This window comes from Conger conger, chromosome 5 (assembly GCF_963514075.1).
Source record: "Conger conger chromosome 5, fConCon1.1, whole genome shotgun sequence".
Lineage (NCBI taxonomy): Eukaryota > Metazoa > Chordata > Actinopteri > Anguilliformes > Congridae > Conger > Conger conger.
In genome coordinates this window covers 3,909,281-3,929,205 of record NC_083764.1, presented here as the reverse complement: position 1 = coordinate 3,929,205, position 19,925 = coordinate 3,909,281, and the positions used below count along the sequence as shown (strand labels likewise).

The window sequence follows — 19,925 nt, the reverse complement described above, 5'->3', positions numbered from 1 at the left end:
AAGAACAGCGGCTGACAGGTTCTGTGCCTGACGCAAAGGATCATGGGGCGTTATGGGATAATGACGCTTTTATTCATTCTCTCCTCTTATAACGACATTCAGTTATTTATTTTACTTTACCTGTTTTTACTCACAAGTCCTACAATTTATACAGCCAATTAAAATGAAATTAGAGATAAGGACTTGCTTTAACCTCAACGCAGGTTCCGAACAAATGCAACATGCTCTGTACACTTGCAATAAAGGATTCCTATTTTGGAGGGGAACTAATTCATTGATTAATTAGCAAGACACAGGGGATATATTTGTTCTCTGACTGTTCCACAAATAGCAGGTCAGTGGGACCCAAGGGTTGCAGGTTCAAATCCAGGGCTGAACACCACTCCTGTACCCTGTACTTGCAGTAATGAGCTGCCTTAATATAGCCGTATATTTTGAATATTCGTTCAAAAATATGTCAGCAAGCTAATGAAATAAGTGATTAAACATATCTTGAAATGTTGCTTCTCACCTAATCTCACCCAATCACGTCAATCTGTGATCCATCAGTGGTGGCCTTTGGTGCAATCGGCGAATCTCATCCATGGTTCTGACCTGGGGAGTCTGAAGCTATGCTGGTATTAATTATCCCGCAGCATCAGCGACCGATTCGGACTAAGGAAACCGAGCGGGGTGAGCTGCCTAAATAAACTATTTTAAACGATAAACGTAGTGCTCGCATAACAACGGAAACGGTCAATGAGCCTGTGGTACAATCACGGCTGTGGGCTCCTGTCCTGCAAAATTCAAGGTCTCGTTTGTCCAGCGCACTTGTGCAATCATTGCAGCCGAGCCTATAAATTGTCACGGCCTTGAACGAATGTGTCACCGCCGGATTCAAATGACGGTAACGAGATGGCGGGAATACAACACCTCGCGTCTCCGCGGAAAACCTGAAAGGCCATATCAGCTTCTGTCGCGGGAGCCACACGAACCAGCAGAAGGGGAAAAAACTCTGTTAAGACCCCCCCCCCCCCCACCTGAAGTTCTGCTCGTACTGTAAAAATCATGACGCAACATTACATCGTTTTATAGTAAGACTCAACAGGACCTTAAACGGGGAAAAAACAAACAACACATTGTGTATATACACGGATCAACACATTAGCTTGAAATGTAGTGCTACAAGATTCACAATATGTTGGTCAAGTTACACAACGTTGAGAACAAATACCTAAACAAAAAGAAAAACCGATAACAATAACGACACACAATACGCCTACAAGTAAAAACATAACGGTATAGCCTATTTACTACTGACTATCTTGTTTAAAAACGGATTCGTCATCATGCAGATTGATGGGCAAAATAATCGTTGCATTTTAAAGGGCAGATGCTGTTTTGAATAACGGGGCATAACTACGCCCTCGGGACTCCGCAATAACCATAATTCTTGTATAATGCGAGACCTGACGTGTTGATAAAGGGCGAACAAGAAACAGTGCTGCCGCGTTTATCGCTCCTATGGGCTCCAAAAATGTCAGAAACCCAATCTTATAGCTGGCTAGTGCATAATCTCTGCCTCCGCAGACTTGCTGGTGTTTGATGTTTGGGAGGGAGAGAGAGAGAGAGGGAGAGAAGAGGAGGGGGGAACTCTGTCAGAGTAGCTGTACATAGGCTAGTATTGCCTAGCTGCTGCAGTTCATGCCTGAGACCGGAGGAGCCGGCGGAGACGGAGGCTGAGCGAACGGGAGTTGGGAGGAATTAAAGTGAAAATGGAGATTTACAAGCGCCTTTCACCTTTGCACTGGGAGCATTAACGATAGTAAACCAGCGACCTCCGGCGAACCGGGATTTGTTTTTGTGGTTTTTTTTTCTCCAGCCGGTGAGAAAAGCGCAGCGATGAATTGAAGAGGAACTAGCCGCTCTGCGCTTTTAACTAGCTACCCTGTATCTGATGCTGGTGCTGGCTAGCCGCTGCTAGCTAGCTACCTGTGAAGAATTTGTTCTGGTAAGTCCAATGCGAAGGCATTTCATTTCTCATGGTAGCTTAGCGCCATCGCGTATTGTGCATTTATATTAACCAAGTGGTTGCAGTTCGGTTTTTATTTAATTTTATTGCGAGTAGGCTACTCGCGAGCAGTCCGATGAAGACATTCATTTTGTGGAAATGGGTAAATATGGAGTTAATTTTTTTTTATTTTTTTTTATTTTTTGCAATATGGCCGCTCTTTTGCGTCCCTCTGTCCCTCAAGCGAAACGGGGGAAAAGTCGCATCAAGCGATTCGAAACGATTCTCGCTTCTCTACAAAGCCAGATTGAAGTTGAAGCGGTCCGCAGCTTCTCCGGAGAAGCGAGCGTTTTCCGCCATTCTGAAGCACAACGCAGTTTGAAATGACGAGTCCGCGGCTCGTTTTCCGGTGACTCTGCTGTCACGAGAGCTTACTCGCTATGTGGTGCTGTTAAATGCGTGTGTAGCCTACATGTCCAGAAATGTGCAATGCACTTGAAATGTAGCCTACGTCTTACAGCTGAACTGATGCTGGACTGGCAAGAAAGGGATACAACATAGTAAATATACGGCCCTTTCCGGATAGATTAAAAGGCTGGTCACAAATATATATGTAGCCTACGGTAACGGTATTGTAGTTATTCAATTCCAGCGTGAGATCTCTCCTGCGATTTTAGAAAGTTATTTAACGTTCTTTAATGGCATTGCATCTTGCATAGAGTTCTACGTGGTGCATCTGTGCCCGATTCGTTGTATCGTAATTAAGGAAAAAAATGTTGCCAATGTTCTGAAAAGACGAATCGTGTCGACGCATCGCACGCACGCTTTTGTGCTGCATGTAGGCTCGCTGCCGTTGGACGTGTCGTGTCCTTTGAGGTTATTATGGTGAATCAATGCAGATTACTGGACTGCTTTGAACGGTGAGTTTGTCGTATCTGCGAGTAACGTTTACAGGGGCGTGACGTAGTCTACATAATATACGAGTCCGTAGCACTGCCTCAATCAAAACCGGTGCATTGATTTGGCACGTTGTGATTATTTTTTTTTTTTTACTCTACACGATTGCAGTTTGCCAACTTTCTGGAGATAACTGGCAACTTCCTTTTCGATTGCATCCCCCCCCGCCGCCGCCGCCCCCCCATGCAAATTCGTTTTGTCCGACATGTTCGGCGAGGTGGTGCGGAAGATGTAAGCGTTTTGTTCACTAGAAACAGGCAAAGGTCAGCCGCGAATCATGCGGATGGAACAAGTGTAAGAATTTGCGTTGACGCCTGACCTTTGATACCGTCATACCGGGCAAGGGCAATATGTAGTACACGGCCAATCCAAGGCCAATGATCCAGCGGGTGCGCTAGCAAGTGACTCACTGTGTCCGCCTCCCCCGTGAGAGAATAAGTGATGCAGTCTTTTCGTGTGTAGACTATTACTTTGCGTCGCGTGCTGCCAACGGTAACCCGAGCCGTTAGATTTTGGACGTCGTGCGGGACGGGATGGTGAACAAATGTACTGGAACTTCTCACCCAGCGACGTGAAATTGAAAAATAAAAACTTGCGAGATCTTTTATTTGTGTGGGTTCAAACGTTAGGGTAGAACCACATCTCCGTCCACGTTTTCCCGGTGAAAGGCTGCACTTGACCTCATGAGAGGCTGTAAAGTTCTTAAGCAGCGATAAAGACAGATTCATTACCATTTTGTCACTTTCAAAAAAATCGAGGTGGTGCGGGGTTGTTAATGGTCCGACCTACTGGAATGCTGGTCTGCGTTATGCTTGTGATAAGACAAACACTTTTTGGCTTTTCCTAGGTGTAGCGTGGGTCTGGACTGCCAGAAAGATAAGGGGGGGAAAAAGCTCTGTTGTAAACTTTATGGCTCTCTGAGACTAACAGAGTTTGCACGGTGAGGTGCTCTGTGACAGAGAGACTGTTTTAAAGTAGGGAGGCGGGGGGGGGGGGGGGGGCTGGGTGAGGTTGGGGGGTGCGTTTGCAGAATTTGGGCGGAGTGGACCCCGCCCTGACCTCTCTCTCACCTCTTCAGTTGTTCGCTGACCTGTGGACGGCCCTGTGAGAGAAATATGATCAGTGCACCTGTGTCTGACATTACACCTCACCCTCCCTCTGGTACATGCACACGCACACGCACACGCACACGCTCACACACACCCACACCCACACCCACACTCACACTCACACTCACTCACTCACACTCACACGCACACGCACACACGCTCTTTCTTGCAGGCGCCCATGCACACACACACTTGCATACAAACACACACATTCTCTGCCACACACACACACACACACACTCTCTGACTCTTGCGCACATGCATACGCACTCTTGCTCTTACGTACACACTCTCATACACACACTCTCTCTGAATCTCACACACACATATAGTCTCTCACGCGTATATGTGCACTCTCCCTCCCGTACACATACACACACTGTCGCTCTCTCTCACTCACACACACACACACACACGCACACACTGCATCGACACGTATACACACATAAACACACACGCACACTCTCTCTTACTCTCACGCACATACTTAATTTTTTTCATTCATCCGCCGTGGATATTGCTTGTGTGCAGTAAGTGTGATTGCACGTGTCGGTGTTTGTCACATGAATGGGCTTTAGTGTGCAGAGCAGGCCCTGGGGGGGGGTTGGGTGGGGCGGTTGGGCGGTGGGGGGGTCGGAGGGGGGTGTGATAAATGGCCTGGGCTCAGTTCTGGGTGCTGCACAGAGCAGACGCTAACCCCTGTGACCCCATTGGCTTTTCTCTGAATGACTGATCACCAGGCGTGTCCTGCTGGCCCCAGAGCCTTAACGCCTTGCTAACAGCACCCCCTCCTACAACCCTCCGACAACCCTCCCACAACCCTCCCACAACCCCCCCAACCCTCCAACCCTCCCGCAACCCTCCCACAACCCCCCCACAACCCCCCCCAACCCTCCCACAACCCCCCCACAACCCCCCCACAACCCTCCCCAACCCTCCCACAACCCTCCCCAACCCTCCCACAACCCCCCCCAACCCTCCCACAACCCTCCCACAACCCTCCCCAACCCCCCCACAACCCCCCCACAACCCCCCACAACCCTCCTACAACCCTCCACCAACCCTCCCACAACCCCCCCACAACCCCCCCACAACCCTCCCCAACCCTCCCACAACCCTCCAACCCTCCCGCAACCCTCCAAACCTCCCAGAGCCCCTATACAGCGTGTAGGTTAGCGTTTTAGCGCTTTGCTAACAACACCCCCCCCCCCACTCAGTGCCCCTATACAGCGTGTAGGTTAGCACTTTAGCGCTTTGCTAACAATGCATTACATGACATTACATTACTGCCGTTTGGCAGACGCTCTACTCCAGAGCGACGTGCACCAAAGTGCCGACCCATAACCAGGGACAAGTGCGCCCTCCCTGGGCCCTTACAGCGTGTGGGTTAGCGCCTTAGCGCCTCGCTAACAACACGCCACGGCGCTAACCCACACGCACTGCAAGGTCCTCTGGGGAAATACATCGGGACTCCATAAATTAACAGAGGGAAGAGTGAGAGAGTGAATGAAGGAGTGAATGGATGGATGGATGAGTGGATGGATGGATGGCGGTATTTATAGCTGTCCTGAGATGGCTCCCGGGACGTGGCGGGTTGTCGAGGCGGTCGGAGAGCGCTGACGGGACGTTAATCTCGGTTCTGGAGGAGAGATTTTTCCCACTGCCTCCTGATTCCGTATTTGCTGCCGGTGACTCGGTGAATTATGGCGGCGGCCCGCCATGACGATAAAATCAACTCGCACCGGAACGATGTGAGCAGTTTATATATTTTTCCGTGAATATGGCAGTTCCCCCCCCCCCCCCCCCCCACCTCTCCCCCCCTCCTTCCCCTCATTTGAATAATAATGGGGGCAGGTTCCTGAGTGAGAGACTTGGAGAACTGCTGAAAATCTGTTCTGGCTCTTCTGTTACCAGCTGCCTCTGGTGAAAACGGAGCACACTTTGGTCACGGTCTCTGCCTCCTCCCAAAAAAACTGAACAAATAAAAATCCGCGGTAATAAGCGCAGGATTGGATATTGAAACAGGGCTGTGTGAATTTTCCTTGGTGTGAGCGTTTCTGGCCCGATATTTCGGGAGAGCAGATTATTACCCAAATATTGTTGTTCTGGCAGGGACTCGGTCCGCTTTGTGGATGTAGACTCATTGCACGGCCGAGCCAAGCGAATGAATGAGTCAGCAGGTTTCTCCTGTTTTTGGTAAACATTCATGGACATATATAACATAACATCATCAGAACAGGCTGTTCAACCCAGCAGTGTTCGCCTTTTCCTACTGTAAACCTCCTGCTTAATTTGCCGAAAAGCTAGATAGTGTCTAGCACTGTATCAAGCCTGGACCCCCAGTGTTTCTGCCTCTGTATATGTGTACACACACACACACACACACACACACACATACACACACGTATATAGCACACACACGCATGTATATAGCTGAGCAAGGGTGCTTGACTGGGACCTGGAAGGTTGGTTGTTCAAGCCCCAGTGTGGCCACAATAAGATCAGTGGAGCAGTTGGGCCCTTAACCCCACATTGCTCTTGGGGGATTTGGGTCCACTGCTTAGTCTAATCAACTGTATGTTGCTTTGGATGAACCTGTCAGCCTCTGTGTGTCTGACATCACTCTGTTTGTTATACGATGACCCCACCCTTTTTTTGAATGTAGGCACGAGGGGGGCTTTATTTTAACTCCATTTCCCAGTGTGCCCTGGGGCAGACCCGGCAGTGATGTCACAAAGCAGGATCTCTGTAATAGTCTTTACAGTGCGGCTCTGAGGCCTACCGAGGATCTGTCTCATTTAAGGTGCTTTCATTCCGCAGGATTACGGTTCGACTGAAATCGCTAGGGATCGGTAGGGGTTCGTAACCGTGGAACCCAAATCAAAACGGGCAGAGGAGCCGGGTCACCTGCGGGGGGACATCGATAAATAACCTGCTCGTTTTTTCGGGCCAGGTGTCACGCCAGTGTCAGGCCTCCCCTGGAGGGCGGTTTGATGATTCCACTTCAAACGGGCTCCGCCGACCCCGTGACCCGGCCCGAGATCGAGTCCGCCTTCACTGAAGCGCAGGATGTCACGGTGTATATTGCGGTTCGGTGAAATAAAATTGGCACACGCCGTTCGTCCCCCCCCGGACAGACGAAACGGCCGGACGCAGGAAGACACGAAATGTGTTCCGGAGAGAGAGAGAGAGAGAGAGAACGAGTTCAAATGAAATGAACACCGTTTATCCCCAACTGAAATAAAGTGAACCGAACGATGCAAAAGCTTTTCAGGATGCTGTGAGGTCTCTCTCTGTTTCTCTCTCTCTCTCTCTCTCGCTGATGAGCCCGCCCCCCCCGGTTGGTTACAGGGAGTAATGGTGCGTAGCCGCGCAGTGCAGAAACATGGCGGCTGACGCCTCCCGCTCCTGTTGTTCACTCAGCCTTGGACGTGTTCCGCCGAACGTTTTTATCGCTGTTGGCGGTGGGTTTATGGGATGCGTTTTATTTTTTGTCGGTCGGTACCTGTACAGAACACTGCTGAAGTCGGCATTTTCTTTTTTTTTGTCCTCCTACCCCACCTTCCTGCACCCACCTGCATGTTCATCACAGAAGAAGAAATACATAGTCGTTATGGAAACCGCCAATCATCTCCCTGTGTTATTAATTTGCTTTAACCTTTTATTTGAATCAGATGACCAGTTGTAGAGTGCTAGTTTTCTTGGAGTTTGACCAGGACTCTGGGGTTAACACCTGTAATAGAATATTGAATAGCCACAGTGGGTCTGTGGACTGTGGTTTTACATCTTGTCAGAATAATGAATAATGAATCGACTGGATTTCTCATTTGTGCAGCTCTTAAACAGGCACACTGTGTGTCCTGAGAAGCCTGATCTGATTGGGCACAGGGCAGAAATGCTGCGGATCTGATTGGACAGGCCTGCAATGATGCGTACTCAGTGGATCTGATTGGACGGGGTTGTTGTGATATGTATTCTGTGCGGATCTGATTGGACAGGCCTGTAATGATGTGTATCTGATTGGCCAGATCTGTAATGATGTGTTCTCTGTGTGGATCTGATTGATAGGTCTGTAATTATGTGTACTCTTGTGTGGATCTGATTGGATAGGTCTGTAATGATGTGTACTCTTGTGTGGATCTGATTGGGTAGGTCTGTAATGATGTGTACTCTTGTGTGGATCTGATTGGACAGGTCTGTACTGTTATGTGGATGTCCTCCTCCTTCGATTGGCTGCAGAATTCCCTCCCTCAGGGCATGCTCAGGACACACTTGTTCCATGGAGCACCTGTTAGTCCGGGCTTAGAGAGCTTCCAGCTGCCAGGTGCCGACCCTCCACCTTCCAATCCCGCTGAATCCCGCGGAATGTGGGGAACATCTCCGCCAGGACTGGATTAACGCCCCGCAACTCCCCAATAAGGGGGTTTTACCCCCCCAGCTCCAGAAAATGGAGGGGAGGGGTTCTGCTGTTCTGTTCCACTGCAGTCTGTATGCAGCAGACCCGATGCAGGGTGTGATTAACCCAAGATTTTTCACTTTAATGTTATGCGGCTTCCATAACATTTCTGTGAAAGTGCCAGAGTAGCCAGGTTACGTGTCTAGTCCCTGGGCTATGTGCGTTTAGTCTGTGTGAGGAAGCACAAGTACCCGGAGGAAACCCGCGCAAACACGGGGAGAACGCGCAAACTCCACGCAGAGAGGGTATCCGGGCGGCCGGGGTTCGAACCCAGAACCTCCCTCTCGCGAGGCGCTGCACCACCACGATGTGTTGCGTGGAGGGAATGTGTCGATGCCGTGTATTTATGGGAGAGACAGAGAGTCTCTCTTGAAGAGGCTGAGTGCATTCCAACCCTCCCCATCGCTCAAGTGCCGCTGGTGGGTGGGACTTGTATTAGGTGTCGCTGATTCGGTGTCGCTGCAGAAAGAGGATTGTGGTTTGTGTGTGAGTGTGTGTGAGTGTGTGGGTCCACTGTTTACTGGTTCTGGTTCTAAATAGTGGACACTCCCTAAATTCCACTGTCCTTGTCCAAAATTCTCTTGAGCATGTGAACTTGGGTGGGGGAGGAGCGGAATATGTGTGTGTGCGTGCACGTGTGTATTGGTGGGTGGGTATTGTGTGTGTGTGGTGAGTGTGTGAGTGTATGTGTGTGTGTCTGGGGTGTGTGAGTGTATGTGTGTGTGAGGACGTGAGTGTGGGTGGATTGTGTGTGTGTGTGTGTGTGTGTGTGTGTCTGCATGAGTGTGTGTGAGTGTGTGTGTGTGTGTGTGTCTGCATGAGTGTGTGTGTGGGGGGTGTGTGAGTGTGTGTGTGTGTGTGTGTGTCTGCATGAGTGTGTGTGTGGGGGGTGTGTGTGTGTGTGTGTGTGTCTGCATGAGTGTGTGTGTGTGTCTGCATGAGTGTGTGTGTGTGGGGTGTGTGTGTGTGTGTGGGGGGTGTGTGAGTGTGTGTGTGTGTGTCTGCATGAGTGTGTGTGTGTGTTAGGTGTATGGGGTGTGAGAGAGGGACAGGCAGTAAAATAGGGTCTGCAACTCTCAGTCCAGACGGGGCGTCCCTGTCTGTGTGTGACACATCCGTGACATTTCCCTCTCCCTCCCAACGGTACGGGTTCATCTCCATAATTACAGGACCGCCACGGTTCTGATGACCTGAAGGTGTTCTGGTGGAGTGTAACCGCTCTGTTACAGCAGACTGGGGTGGTTCTGATGACCCGAAGGTGTTCTGGTGGAGTGTAACCGCTCTGTTACAGCAGACTGGGGTGGTTCTGATGACCCGAAGGTGTTCTGGTCGAGTGTAACCGCTCTGTTACAGCAGACTGGGGCGGTTCTGATGACCCGAAGGTGTTCTGGTGGAGTGTAACCGCTCTGTTACAGCAGACTGGGGCGGTTCAGGCCCTGACCTGACAGGAAACCACCACCGCAAACACGTCTGTCCTAACGAGCGTTTTTATTCCCATTAAAAACAGTGACTTACACAAACACAGTTGGTTGGTTGAAAGGTTATAAGGTTGAGTGCCATTTTTACCGCACAGATTTTGCAGCAGTTACGCTTGAGGGCCATGTTGGGGCTGAAGGGGTTAAGGCAGCAGTAATTGTTTGGTTTGAAACCCTGCTCACACACGGCCCTCTGTGCCAGTGAGTTTAGAGACCCCAGGTTTCGGCACTAAAAACAGCACAGTGGGGCGAGAGACGCACTGTTCGGTACCTCTTACTGCATTCACGGGGAAAAAAACTTTATGGGATGAAAGCTTTTTGATCTGACTCGGAGGAGAGAAACCATAACAGCCAGCCTCATATTTTCATTCAGTGTGTCCTGTACACTAAAGGTCCCTTCAGCAGGACTCCGGAGCAGAATTTCATTATTCTGGGTTTATTGGGGATCTTTATTATTATTTTTATTATTATTATGTTTATTTAACAGGGACAAATGCATACAACATTGCTTTATATATTAAATACAAAGTAGATGCCATGCATACAGGTTTCTAGCCAACCCCTGTCCCCGGACCAGGCTTGCATATATCACCAGCAGTATAATTTGAATGATTTGCTATTTGAATACATTTTTAATGAAAAGCAGGTGGCAGTCATAGAAATCCCTGTTGCTCTGTCCAGCTGAATATGGAGCTCAGTGGCCCTCAGTCATTCCAGCCTGGGAGAGACAGAAGGAATGTGGGAATGTTGGCCCTCTGTGCTAACGCCAGATTTCTCTGACTGCTGCACTTTCGCTGAGTCACCTGCTGGAATGGCGAATGCCTTCGTTGTGATTTGTAAACATTTTCTAAAGTTTTTTTAAACAGCTCTAAAAATGAAAACATTCTGCTGGGTTGCTGTGGGGAGCCTCGCTGGCATATCCCAGGATGCCTTGGTGTGCCGTTTCCCTGCGGTTTCTGTACCAGTGCGACGGTATTCCTAGTGGATTCGTATGAGTGTCAAGGTATTCCCAGAACTTCCGTATGAATGCAACAGTATTCCCAGCAGTTCCCATATGAATGTGATGATATTCCCAGCGGATTTGCGTGAATGTGCTTCCCTAACAAAAGGTTCAGGGTTCACCCCAAGCCTTCCCTTTGCTGGGACCAGAATGCAGCTGGCCTCAGAAAAGTGACCACACCACAAAGGTGACCACACCTGTGAGGGGGGCGTTGGTCGGCTCATGCAAATCCACACCTGTCCGTTGGTCATGTGACCTTTCAGCCTTTTTTGCATGCGTCTGCCTTCACTGGGAAGCTCACCTGTGAAGCACAATTCCGCCCTCGAGCCCTGGTGCTTACAGCTCGTTAATTCAGCTCAGTGCCGTTTAAACGATGGCGAGCAAAAACTCCTCGATATGAAGAAATCTGTGAGGGGGGGAACCCATCCTCCACTGGCCGGTGAGGTGGAAAGTAAAGAAGATGGATATAATAGAAATGTAATGAGAAAGCTATCTGTCAAATCCAGAAGGTTGAGTTGGTAATAGTTGAGGTATTAGACTAGCGTAAAGTAGAAAGTCCACATGAAGGGAGGTAGAGTATGCAGTTCAGAGGCGGGGTGGGGGGGTGCATCTGGAGGGCCAGGATTGGTCGATGGGTGGACGTGAACCAAGGGATACGGGGATCTGCCCGTCCCTGATTGGCCCATCCTGGTGATGTATTTTGGTCTACAGACGCTCGTCTCTGATTGGTCTGTCCTGGTGGTATATCTGCTCTCAGTATACGGTCATCCTCACTGGTGCTTTGGAGAGGCTCGTCGCTTTAGCGTTTCCCAGAATGCAAATTGGAACCTTTTTCTTCTTTTGTAGTTTTTATTTATTTGTTCGTTCGTATGTTTGTTTACTGCGGGGATGCCCGCTTCAACCTTCACGACTTTGATTTTCATCCTCCCTGCATGTTTACTGGTGGATAGTTTATGTAAAGTGTGTGTGTGTGTGTGTGTGTGTGGGGCGATAAGTATATAATTATTCTTTGTTTTTACCTGACGCTCTTATCCAAAGCGACTTAACAGTTGATTAGACTAAGCAGGGGACAATCCCCCCCCCTGGAGCAATGTGGGGTTAAGGGCCTTGCTCAAGGGCCCAACAGCTGTGCAGATTTTATCGAGGGGGTTTGAACCATAAATATATGAAACGTATATAAGATATAGCGTGCCGATTTACAGAAAAGCATGAGGCGGCATCCCTCCCGGAGACATCAGTCTGTGTAAACACACACGGACTCCTGACTGTGAGGCTGAGATGGCAGTTGAATGAAGCGGTTCTGCACCGGTGCCGAGATGGATCGGGTAACAAACAGAGTCAATGAGCTGAATACAGGACTGGTGATAACGTCTGTATCAGCGTTTTAACTTCCATCAGCTTACGTCAGGAAGGCAGTCCTCTAGCCGTCGTCTGGCTCCTCGAAGTCTGTGGTCCAGTTCTGGAGGGGGGGTACAGATTTGGACCTAATTAAGCCGGTTTGATGTCTGTTGTTCTGTCCGCCGGGGAGACGAGGCAGAAACGATAACAAATCGCCGACGATTAATGTTGTTTGTCCCGTAATACAGTGGAACAGTTCTGTTTGTTTTTTCGGCAAAGTTCTCAAAATCCGTCTTGTGTAATAATGTTTACCGCAGGTGGACGATTAGTCTTGTTTGTGTTGGAAATATCGCCGGTGGATAAGATGAAGAATGCGGCAGAAGGAAAAGCCTGTTGAGCTTCCTGACGGAATGCTTCGTTATTCTGAATCCCTTGCTCACCGAAAGAAGGAATTCCTTTCCCGAAGACCCAGACCGATGACAGAAGCCATGTCTAATAATCACAAGCTTAGTGTTCTCATTTATAATTTAATATTATTCCAGTTTTTTTTGGAAGCTTAGAGTTTAATTTTGGAACTTCTAAGGCATGTGCCAAAGTTCTGTCCAGAAGCGCACGGTCAGCAGTTTTGTTAATGCATTAATACTTGATGATTAATGGATTTTTCTTTCAGTGACAGTGGATTATTGTGTGTCTTTAAAGAACATAAGTGCAAGGACGAAGATCTCATTTCAACTTTTGGGGGTGGGAGAGAGAGAGAGAGAGAGTTATCTTTTGGATTTTTCTTTTTTATGGGGGCGGTAGGAGCGGTCGTCTTGCAGTCGGAGGGTTGCCAGTTTGATTCCGTCCTGGCTGTGCCAAAGTGTCCCCGAGCAAGACACCTAACCCCCAAATGCTCTTGATGATTTCCCAAGGTTGGGGGGGGAGGAGGGGGGTTCATGACCTGTGGGATTTAATTAGTTTCTTCCACCCTTGAATCAGCCGGCTGATTTCACTAATTAGGTGTACCTCCTGGATGAATATTTGTGCTAATTAGCAAAAACCAGGTGATTGACTTTCACTTTCTGAACCTGGATTAGACAGGTCTGGAAACGTGTTAATATTCGGCGTTAAAGTATAAACCAGTGCTCTGTGTAAGTCTGTCTGTGCTAATGTCTGCACGCGTGCTCACGTACGAGTGTGTCACACCTGGAGACCACTGCCTTCAAAACCGACCAATCGGGAGAGAGATCCCGTGAGGGGGGGGGGCCACTCGGCTGTCATACGGGAAGCCAGAGGGATTGTGGGTGAAGGATTCCCCCCCACGACTGTCAGGCGTTTAGCGTCACGTCGCTCTGATAAGCTGTATCCGGGCGGCCGGCTCTGGCGTGATAACCGTTAGCCCGATAAGCTAATTGCCTGAAGAGTCGTCTGTTTCCTCCACACATTCCTCACGGCTGTCCAAGTCTGTTTGAGGACGAGCTGAAATAGAAACTCACCGGAAACTTCCTGGAAAATATGATTTCATGAGACTTCACATCATCGTTTGTCAGGTACGTCGATCGAATGTCAATCCTTTCCTTTTCGCGTCCTCATCTGACGTCAAAAAAAACGACAGTTCGTCCGTCAGGCCAATCGCGAGGGCTGAGAGTATGCAGGTATTCATTCCAACCAATCACTGCACCCGCTGAGTTCACTGATCAACACACCTTCCACCAGAGAGGCGGGGACTGAAGTCATGAAATCAGTGGTCGTGGTGAGGTCACGTGATTGGGACTGGGGAGCGAGGCTGTGCTGAATTTGCCTCTGACCACGAGGCCCAGATCTACCCAGAATCCCCTGGGATATGATAACAGGTGTGATAGCCCCCACCCCCCCATACAGTCGCTATGGTAACGCACTTGGCCCACAGCAGTCCATAACCTTGTGTTTTCAGGACAAAGCCGAAAGGTTTTTTTCCACACCCCCCCCCCCCCCCTTCAGGAAGGGGAGATGAACAGAAGTTCTTTATTTGTCCCGGTGGATTTTGGGACAAAGTGAAAAATTCCTGAGTGTAATGGAAACCCCCCCTCCCACCCCCAGCCCAAACTCAACCCCCACCTGGCTGTGGTTCACAGGTGGTTGCCAGGTTTGTAACAAATTCATCCTCCGGGGGCTGGGTCTCTGTGTTTACGAAGCCTCGTCCTGTTAAAAAGGTGGCTTCCGTGGCAACGGGAAGTTTTTGGAGAACGGTTAAACTGCTGTGGCCTTGGGACCGCGTCGCTCCAGAACCCCCCCCCCCCCCCCCCCCCCTCAGGAGTGCCGGACGGGGAGGGAACAGGAAGACGGAGTTCAGAGCCTGAGTTTCAGTGTGTCGCACCTCACTTAACGCCTGGCTTGTGGTTAAGTTTCGGGGGGGGGGGGGGGGGGGTGTTGGCACACGCCTCTCCACTGTCCTCAGCGTTTCGGGGGGGCACTGACCCTGGGTGCGGTCTGGTCTCATGCTGTTTTCATTCATAATTTTATATTATTCCCATTTTTTTTAAAAAGCTTTGAGTTTAATTTCTGAACTTCTGAAGCGAGAGCCACAGTTCTGTCCAAATGTGTGCGGTCAGCGGTTTTATTAATACTTGATGATTAATGGATTTATGTTTCAGTGACAGTGACAGTGGATTACGGTCTGTATTTGAAGGCAAGGACAGAGATCTCATTTCGACTGTGGGTGGGGAGAACGCTCAGGAAACTTTATTTTGGGATTTGTTTGTGGGGGACACTAACACTACCACCCAATCATCATGGAAATATTAGATATTTTTACACAGTTGACGGGCGGTCTGTGTATTTAGGGTATAATCGTTCACAGGGAGCGTTTCTCCCGTGGAGACAGACAGACGTGAAAGCAGCAGGAAGTGACCACGCCCTGCTCCTCCTAACGGTGGGAAGAGAGGCTCGTTTTGAAGAGAGGCTCGTTATAAAGTAATAAAGCTGATCTTTGATTCAGGGACGGGTCTGTTTGCTCTTCAGCCCCCCGCCCCCCCCTGCGGTCTCCCAGGTGAAGCACACACTCATTTGTTGCCTGGGCAACGCATACCTGTCTTTCCACCCCCCGCTGTTCTCAGGACCCAAGGAAACACTGCGTGCTGGATTCCTGAAAAGTTTAAAGTCTGAAACACTGGCTGTAATAATTTGAACAGTGTAATAACGCAGACAGTCAGTCAGTCAGTACTTTAGTGTGTAGTGCAGTAGGTCTGTGTGTTCCAACCAGGTGCTGGTTGTTCAGATGTGTGTGTGTATGAGAGAAAGAGAGTGTGTGTGAGAGTGTGTGTGTGTGAGCGACAGACAGACAGACAGACAGCAACACCCGGCATTTTGCACTGTGGCTGCCGACTGCTCCTAAGTAACTACGATGCTGAGGACACTTAACCCCACGGTGTTCAATAAAGTATACCTTATCTTACACAGACACACACACTGACACACTCAGACAGACAGACAGACAGACAGACAGACAGACAGACAGCAGGGCTGGCCTGGGCGTGGCTGTAGCGGTCTGGGGGCTGAGATTAGGGGGTCAGCTGACCCTGGGATGGAGAGTCACGGGAGCCTCAGAGGGGGACAGGAATAGCAGCCCACCCTGGTCATTAGAGTGACCCCCTCCCTTGTTTGGGCAGAGGCCACCCCCCCCCCCCCCCCCCCCAACAGGACCTAACGCCCGTCTGAGGAACTGGTTCACACGGCTTCTACCTTACATCTGGGGAGTCCATAAGACTCTGCACACTGAGGACTTATCTGTGATTCACCAGAGGAATTTTGGATTTTTCGTATCGAGTATATTTCTCGGGACTGACATTGCGCTAAAATATACCTTATCCTAGTAAGTGGTGTTTTCATTTATTTCCTTTTCAATGTGATATTGGATATTTATATTATTTGTATATGGGTTCAGGTACTTGTGGAAAAAATGTTGTTTGTGCCTTGTTTTTGGACACCTGTAAAACATGAGAGAGTAATATTTAATGGACGGTTAAATGTAAACATGATGGGGCTGTTGAAGACCAGGCTGTCGTAGAGAGTGTGGAATCGTCCCCAGAGGGACAGGAAGGAGCTTTAATAAGCTGCTATTTGGAGAGGCTCCATTTTTGGCCCGTTAAGGCCCGTCCACAACATGAACGATAACTATAAATGTGTTGTGTTTAAAAATCGCTCTAAATCAAGTGGATGGTGATGAACGATATCTTTGAGATCACTTTCAGAGCGATTTATTATTTTATTTTTCCCAGCTGCATGAACGATTACACAGCCAATCAAATTCCAATCCGAATTGACACGCTGTCACGTTCAAAATGGCAGACGGCGTTGGCCGAGAGACGATTTATGGAACGTTATCGTTCATCAGTGTGGACGTTCACATGGTTACCGTCGTAGTCATAGTTACCTCGTTCTTTCACGGCGTGATACTGGACCGGGGGTTGATGAGGTCTGTTGGTGAGTTGCCGTCTGTAGCAGCCTGTCAGTAAATGGACAGGTGGTCAGTGTGGGTGGTCAGTCACCCCGGCCTCACTGGGGGCCTCCCTGTCTCCCTGTCTCCATATTTGCCGGTTCTCTTGGCGCACGAGTCTCCACGTCCGTGTCTTTAAAGATGATTTAGAGTGAAGATGTACCGGCGTTGCTGGTCCCCTGGAAACTGCTCGTGTTCCCTGCTTCTCCTTCTCCCTTGAGCTCTTATTTCCTTATTTTATTTGACATGAAGTAGATTTTCTTGTGTTTGTAACTTTTAACATTTGTTTTTATTTTTTATTTTTTAGGCCTGACGGTTTTCTGTGAAGCCTCATGTTGACAGTTGACTTGGTAATCGGTGGTGAAGAATGTTGTTGTAGGTTTTCACCCATGTGATCAGTGTCAACACTGAACGCAGCGTGAGTCAGACGTGTGATAAGGCAATCCTCCTGTTGGCCTTAATTGCTTCGTTGACAGACATTTGTTTTATGTATTGGTTGACTGATAATTGGTTGATTGTCAGTTAGCTGATTGGTTGCTCGGCTTGTAGATTCTGGTTGATTGGTTGATTGGCTGGAAGAATGTTTGGTTTGCTTGAGTGATTGACTGGAATGAATGAATGAATAAAAGAATAGATTGATGAATTAACGGATGGTTAAGTTCTTGGTTCAGACCCAACCCATTTCTCTACGCCTGGGCGTCCTGTCCTGGAGCATAAACACTTCTCCAGACGTACCAGTGCTCGTACAGGCCGAGGTACCAGTGATCCTCCTGGAAAACCGTTGATGAATGCATGTCCGTTTTGACCCGAGCCATTGAGCCCCGCACTGAGAGCCGCTCCTGCTCTGCCGTTGCGTTAAAATAAAGGAGCACTCAGGCCACAGTCCGCCTCTGAAATAGTCGTTTAGTCGACGTGACGTATGATTTGTGAATTGCATATTTAAAAGCAAAATGCACTGTTGTGAATGCAGGCTATAATTTGTCCTCTTGGAGAGCTCTGTTTTTAATGATTTTAATTAAGGCCTTCTTGAAGAGAGTCCTGACCTATAATTTAATGTCCCTTTTTTCTCTCTCCGCGCTGTGTATCTCTGACTTTAGGCCGCGTCCGCGGCTCGTGTGTTTATTCGTTTCTGCTCCAACGGCGCCGGGTCTCGGTGACCACGGTTTGTTATGCAGGAGCTGATGATTTTCTCCACTCCCCCTTGTAACTTCGTCCCTGGACCGTCTCCGTTCCTCCTGCAGGGCGAGTCGCGGCCCGGTCGCCATCAGTTTTACGACCCGCCCTAAAACGATACACCTCTGCCACAGCCACGATCTGCAGCGCTGCCAGGTGGGATCATACTCCCCCAAAACTGTCTTCAGAATAACCCACATTTTAAACAGGCTCCCATAAAGATTCATAAAAAAATCTCTTAATTCCTTCTCAAATTTCTTCCAATTGGCTGTGCTTAACATTCTGCTTAACGTTGTTCTGACCAAAACATTCACGCTCTGTGGTCGTACATAAATGAAACTTGCAAGACAAAGGGGGGGGGGGGGGGGGGGGGGGGGGGGGGGGGGGGGGGGGTGGGAAGAGATGCTTTTATGGATCGTCAGATCACGGTCCATCAGTATCCGGGTGGGGGTGAGGGGAGCTGTAGTGCAGCTGATTGACGGCAGTGTTTAGCCGCTGTAACTACACGCTACACGCTGATGTCAGCAGGACGGCAGCGTGTGTATTTGTCTTCAGAAAGCCCTCTAATTGTCTAGACACTATCAGACTGCTAAAGCTTTCCTTCTCTCCCTCCCTCTCTCCCCCTCCCTCTCTCTCTCTCCCCCCTCTCTCCCCCTCCCTCTCTCCGTCTCTCGCCTTCTCTCTCTCTCTCTTCCCACTCCTTCCTGCTGTTCCTGATATATCCGTGTGAGTGTTTGAGATTTCCGCTGCCCGTGGCTCTAAAGCTGTGCTCATGACTCTTATTTTGGACGTTGTGTTGTGCTTTTGGGAACGTGTGGGACAGCCGAAGCAGCGCCGTCGCTGGTGACCTTTGAACTACGGTACTCAAGGGTGTGATTCCTGTCGTTCAACTTTTCTTCCATTCTTTCTTTCCACAGCATTCCCATTGTTCCACAGCATTCCCATTGTTGCACAGCATTCCCAGTGTTTTACAGCATTCAGAATGTACAACATTCCCAATGTTCCAAAGTGTTTTTAGTGTAACACAGCATCCCCAATTTTCTGCGATGTTTCTAATATAACAAGAATGTTCCAAGTGTGCCACAGCCTTCCCAGAATTCCACGTTATTCCGAATATTCCACCTCGTTCCCTGCGAGTGTTCAGGCCTCCTGTTGCCATAATGTGCAGTTTGCTAGGCGAATGTAAATGAACAGAACCTGCTCTAACACACTCCTCCTCTCTCTCCTGCAGACTCACTCTTCAGCGTCTCCTTCTGCTCGACCTTCAGCTTAGAAAAGGTAACGACCCCCCCCCCCTCCCCCCCCATCTGCACCCAGCCCCGCCTGGTTAATATTTCACCACCACCGCGCCATGGAGACGCCCCCACCCCCCCACACTATGGAGTTTACACATTACACACACACTGAACTGTGTTGAGATCAAATCAAACACAGACACACTCAAACTCACTCTCTGGCACCTGTGGACACACGCACACACATACACACACTCTGACATCCACAGGTGCGCACCTATGTGTACATGTGTACACTTTTGCACATGCATGTAATACATACGCTTATATATGTATATTATGAAAACAGTTTTCCATATTCATGTCCTCTCCCAGCCCACAGACACCGCTGGAGGCCTGATCAAAAGGGCAGTATTGGGTAATTAATTGGTGGCACCAGCGGCCATGCCTCACAAGAAAGGAATATAGGCAACTGTCCTGGGTTACCATGGAGACTGAGCTGGGGTGGGGTGGGGTCACCTATCTGTTCATAAGGCTGTTTTATTCTGCTTCTGGATGTTGTTAAGTAGTTCTGCTGGCGTCATGTTGATTACTTTCTGTGTCGTACACAATACCAAATATCATGCCATTATGTAGTGATGCTAAAATTACAGCATTAATGTGTTTTAAAGTACCAATATACAGGGTGAATTTTGTGGCCAGGTCTTTTGTGATTTGAGATTCTGTTTTCGGCTTCTAG

At 49.0% G+C, this 19,925-nt stretch overlaps 1 protein-coding gene across 1 annotated transcript in view; it reads left to right on the top strand.

Moving 5' to 3' along the window:
- The first annotated feature begins 1,456 nt into the window (after nucleotides 1–1,456).
- Nucleotides 1,457–19,925, top strand: part of dtnbb (dystrobrevin, beta b) — a 121,048-nt gene continuing 102,579 nt past the window's right edge. The window contains exons 1-2 of the mRNA XM_061241729.1: nucleotides 1,457–1,990; nucleotides 19,183–19,229. The gene's annotated coding sequence lies outside the window, so the exon portion shown is untranslated. The remainder of the gene's footprint in view (nucleotides 1,991–19,182; nucleotides 19,230–19,925) is intronic.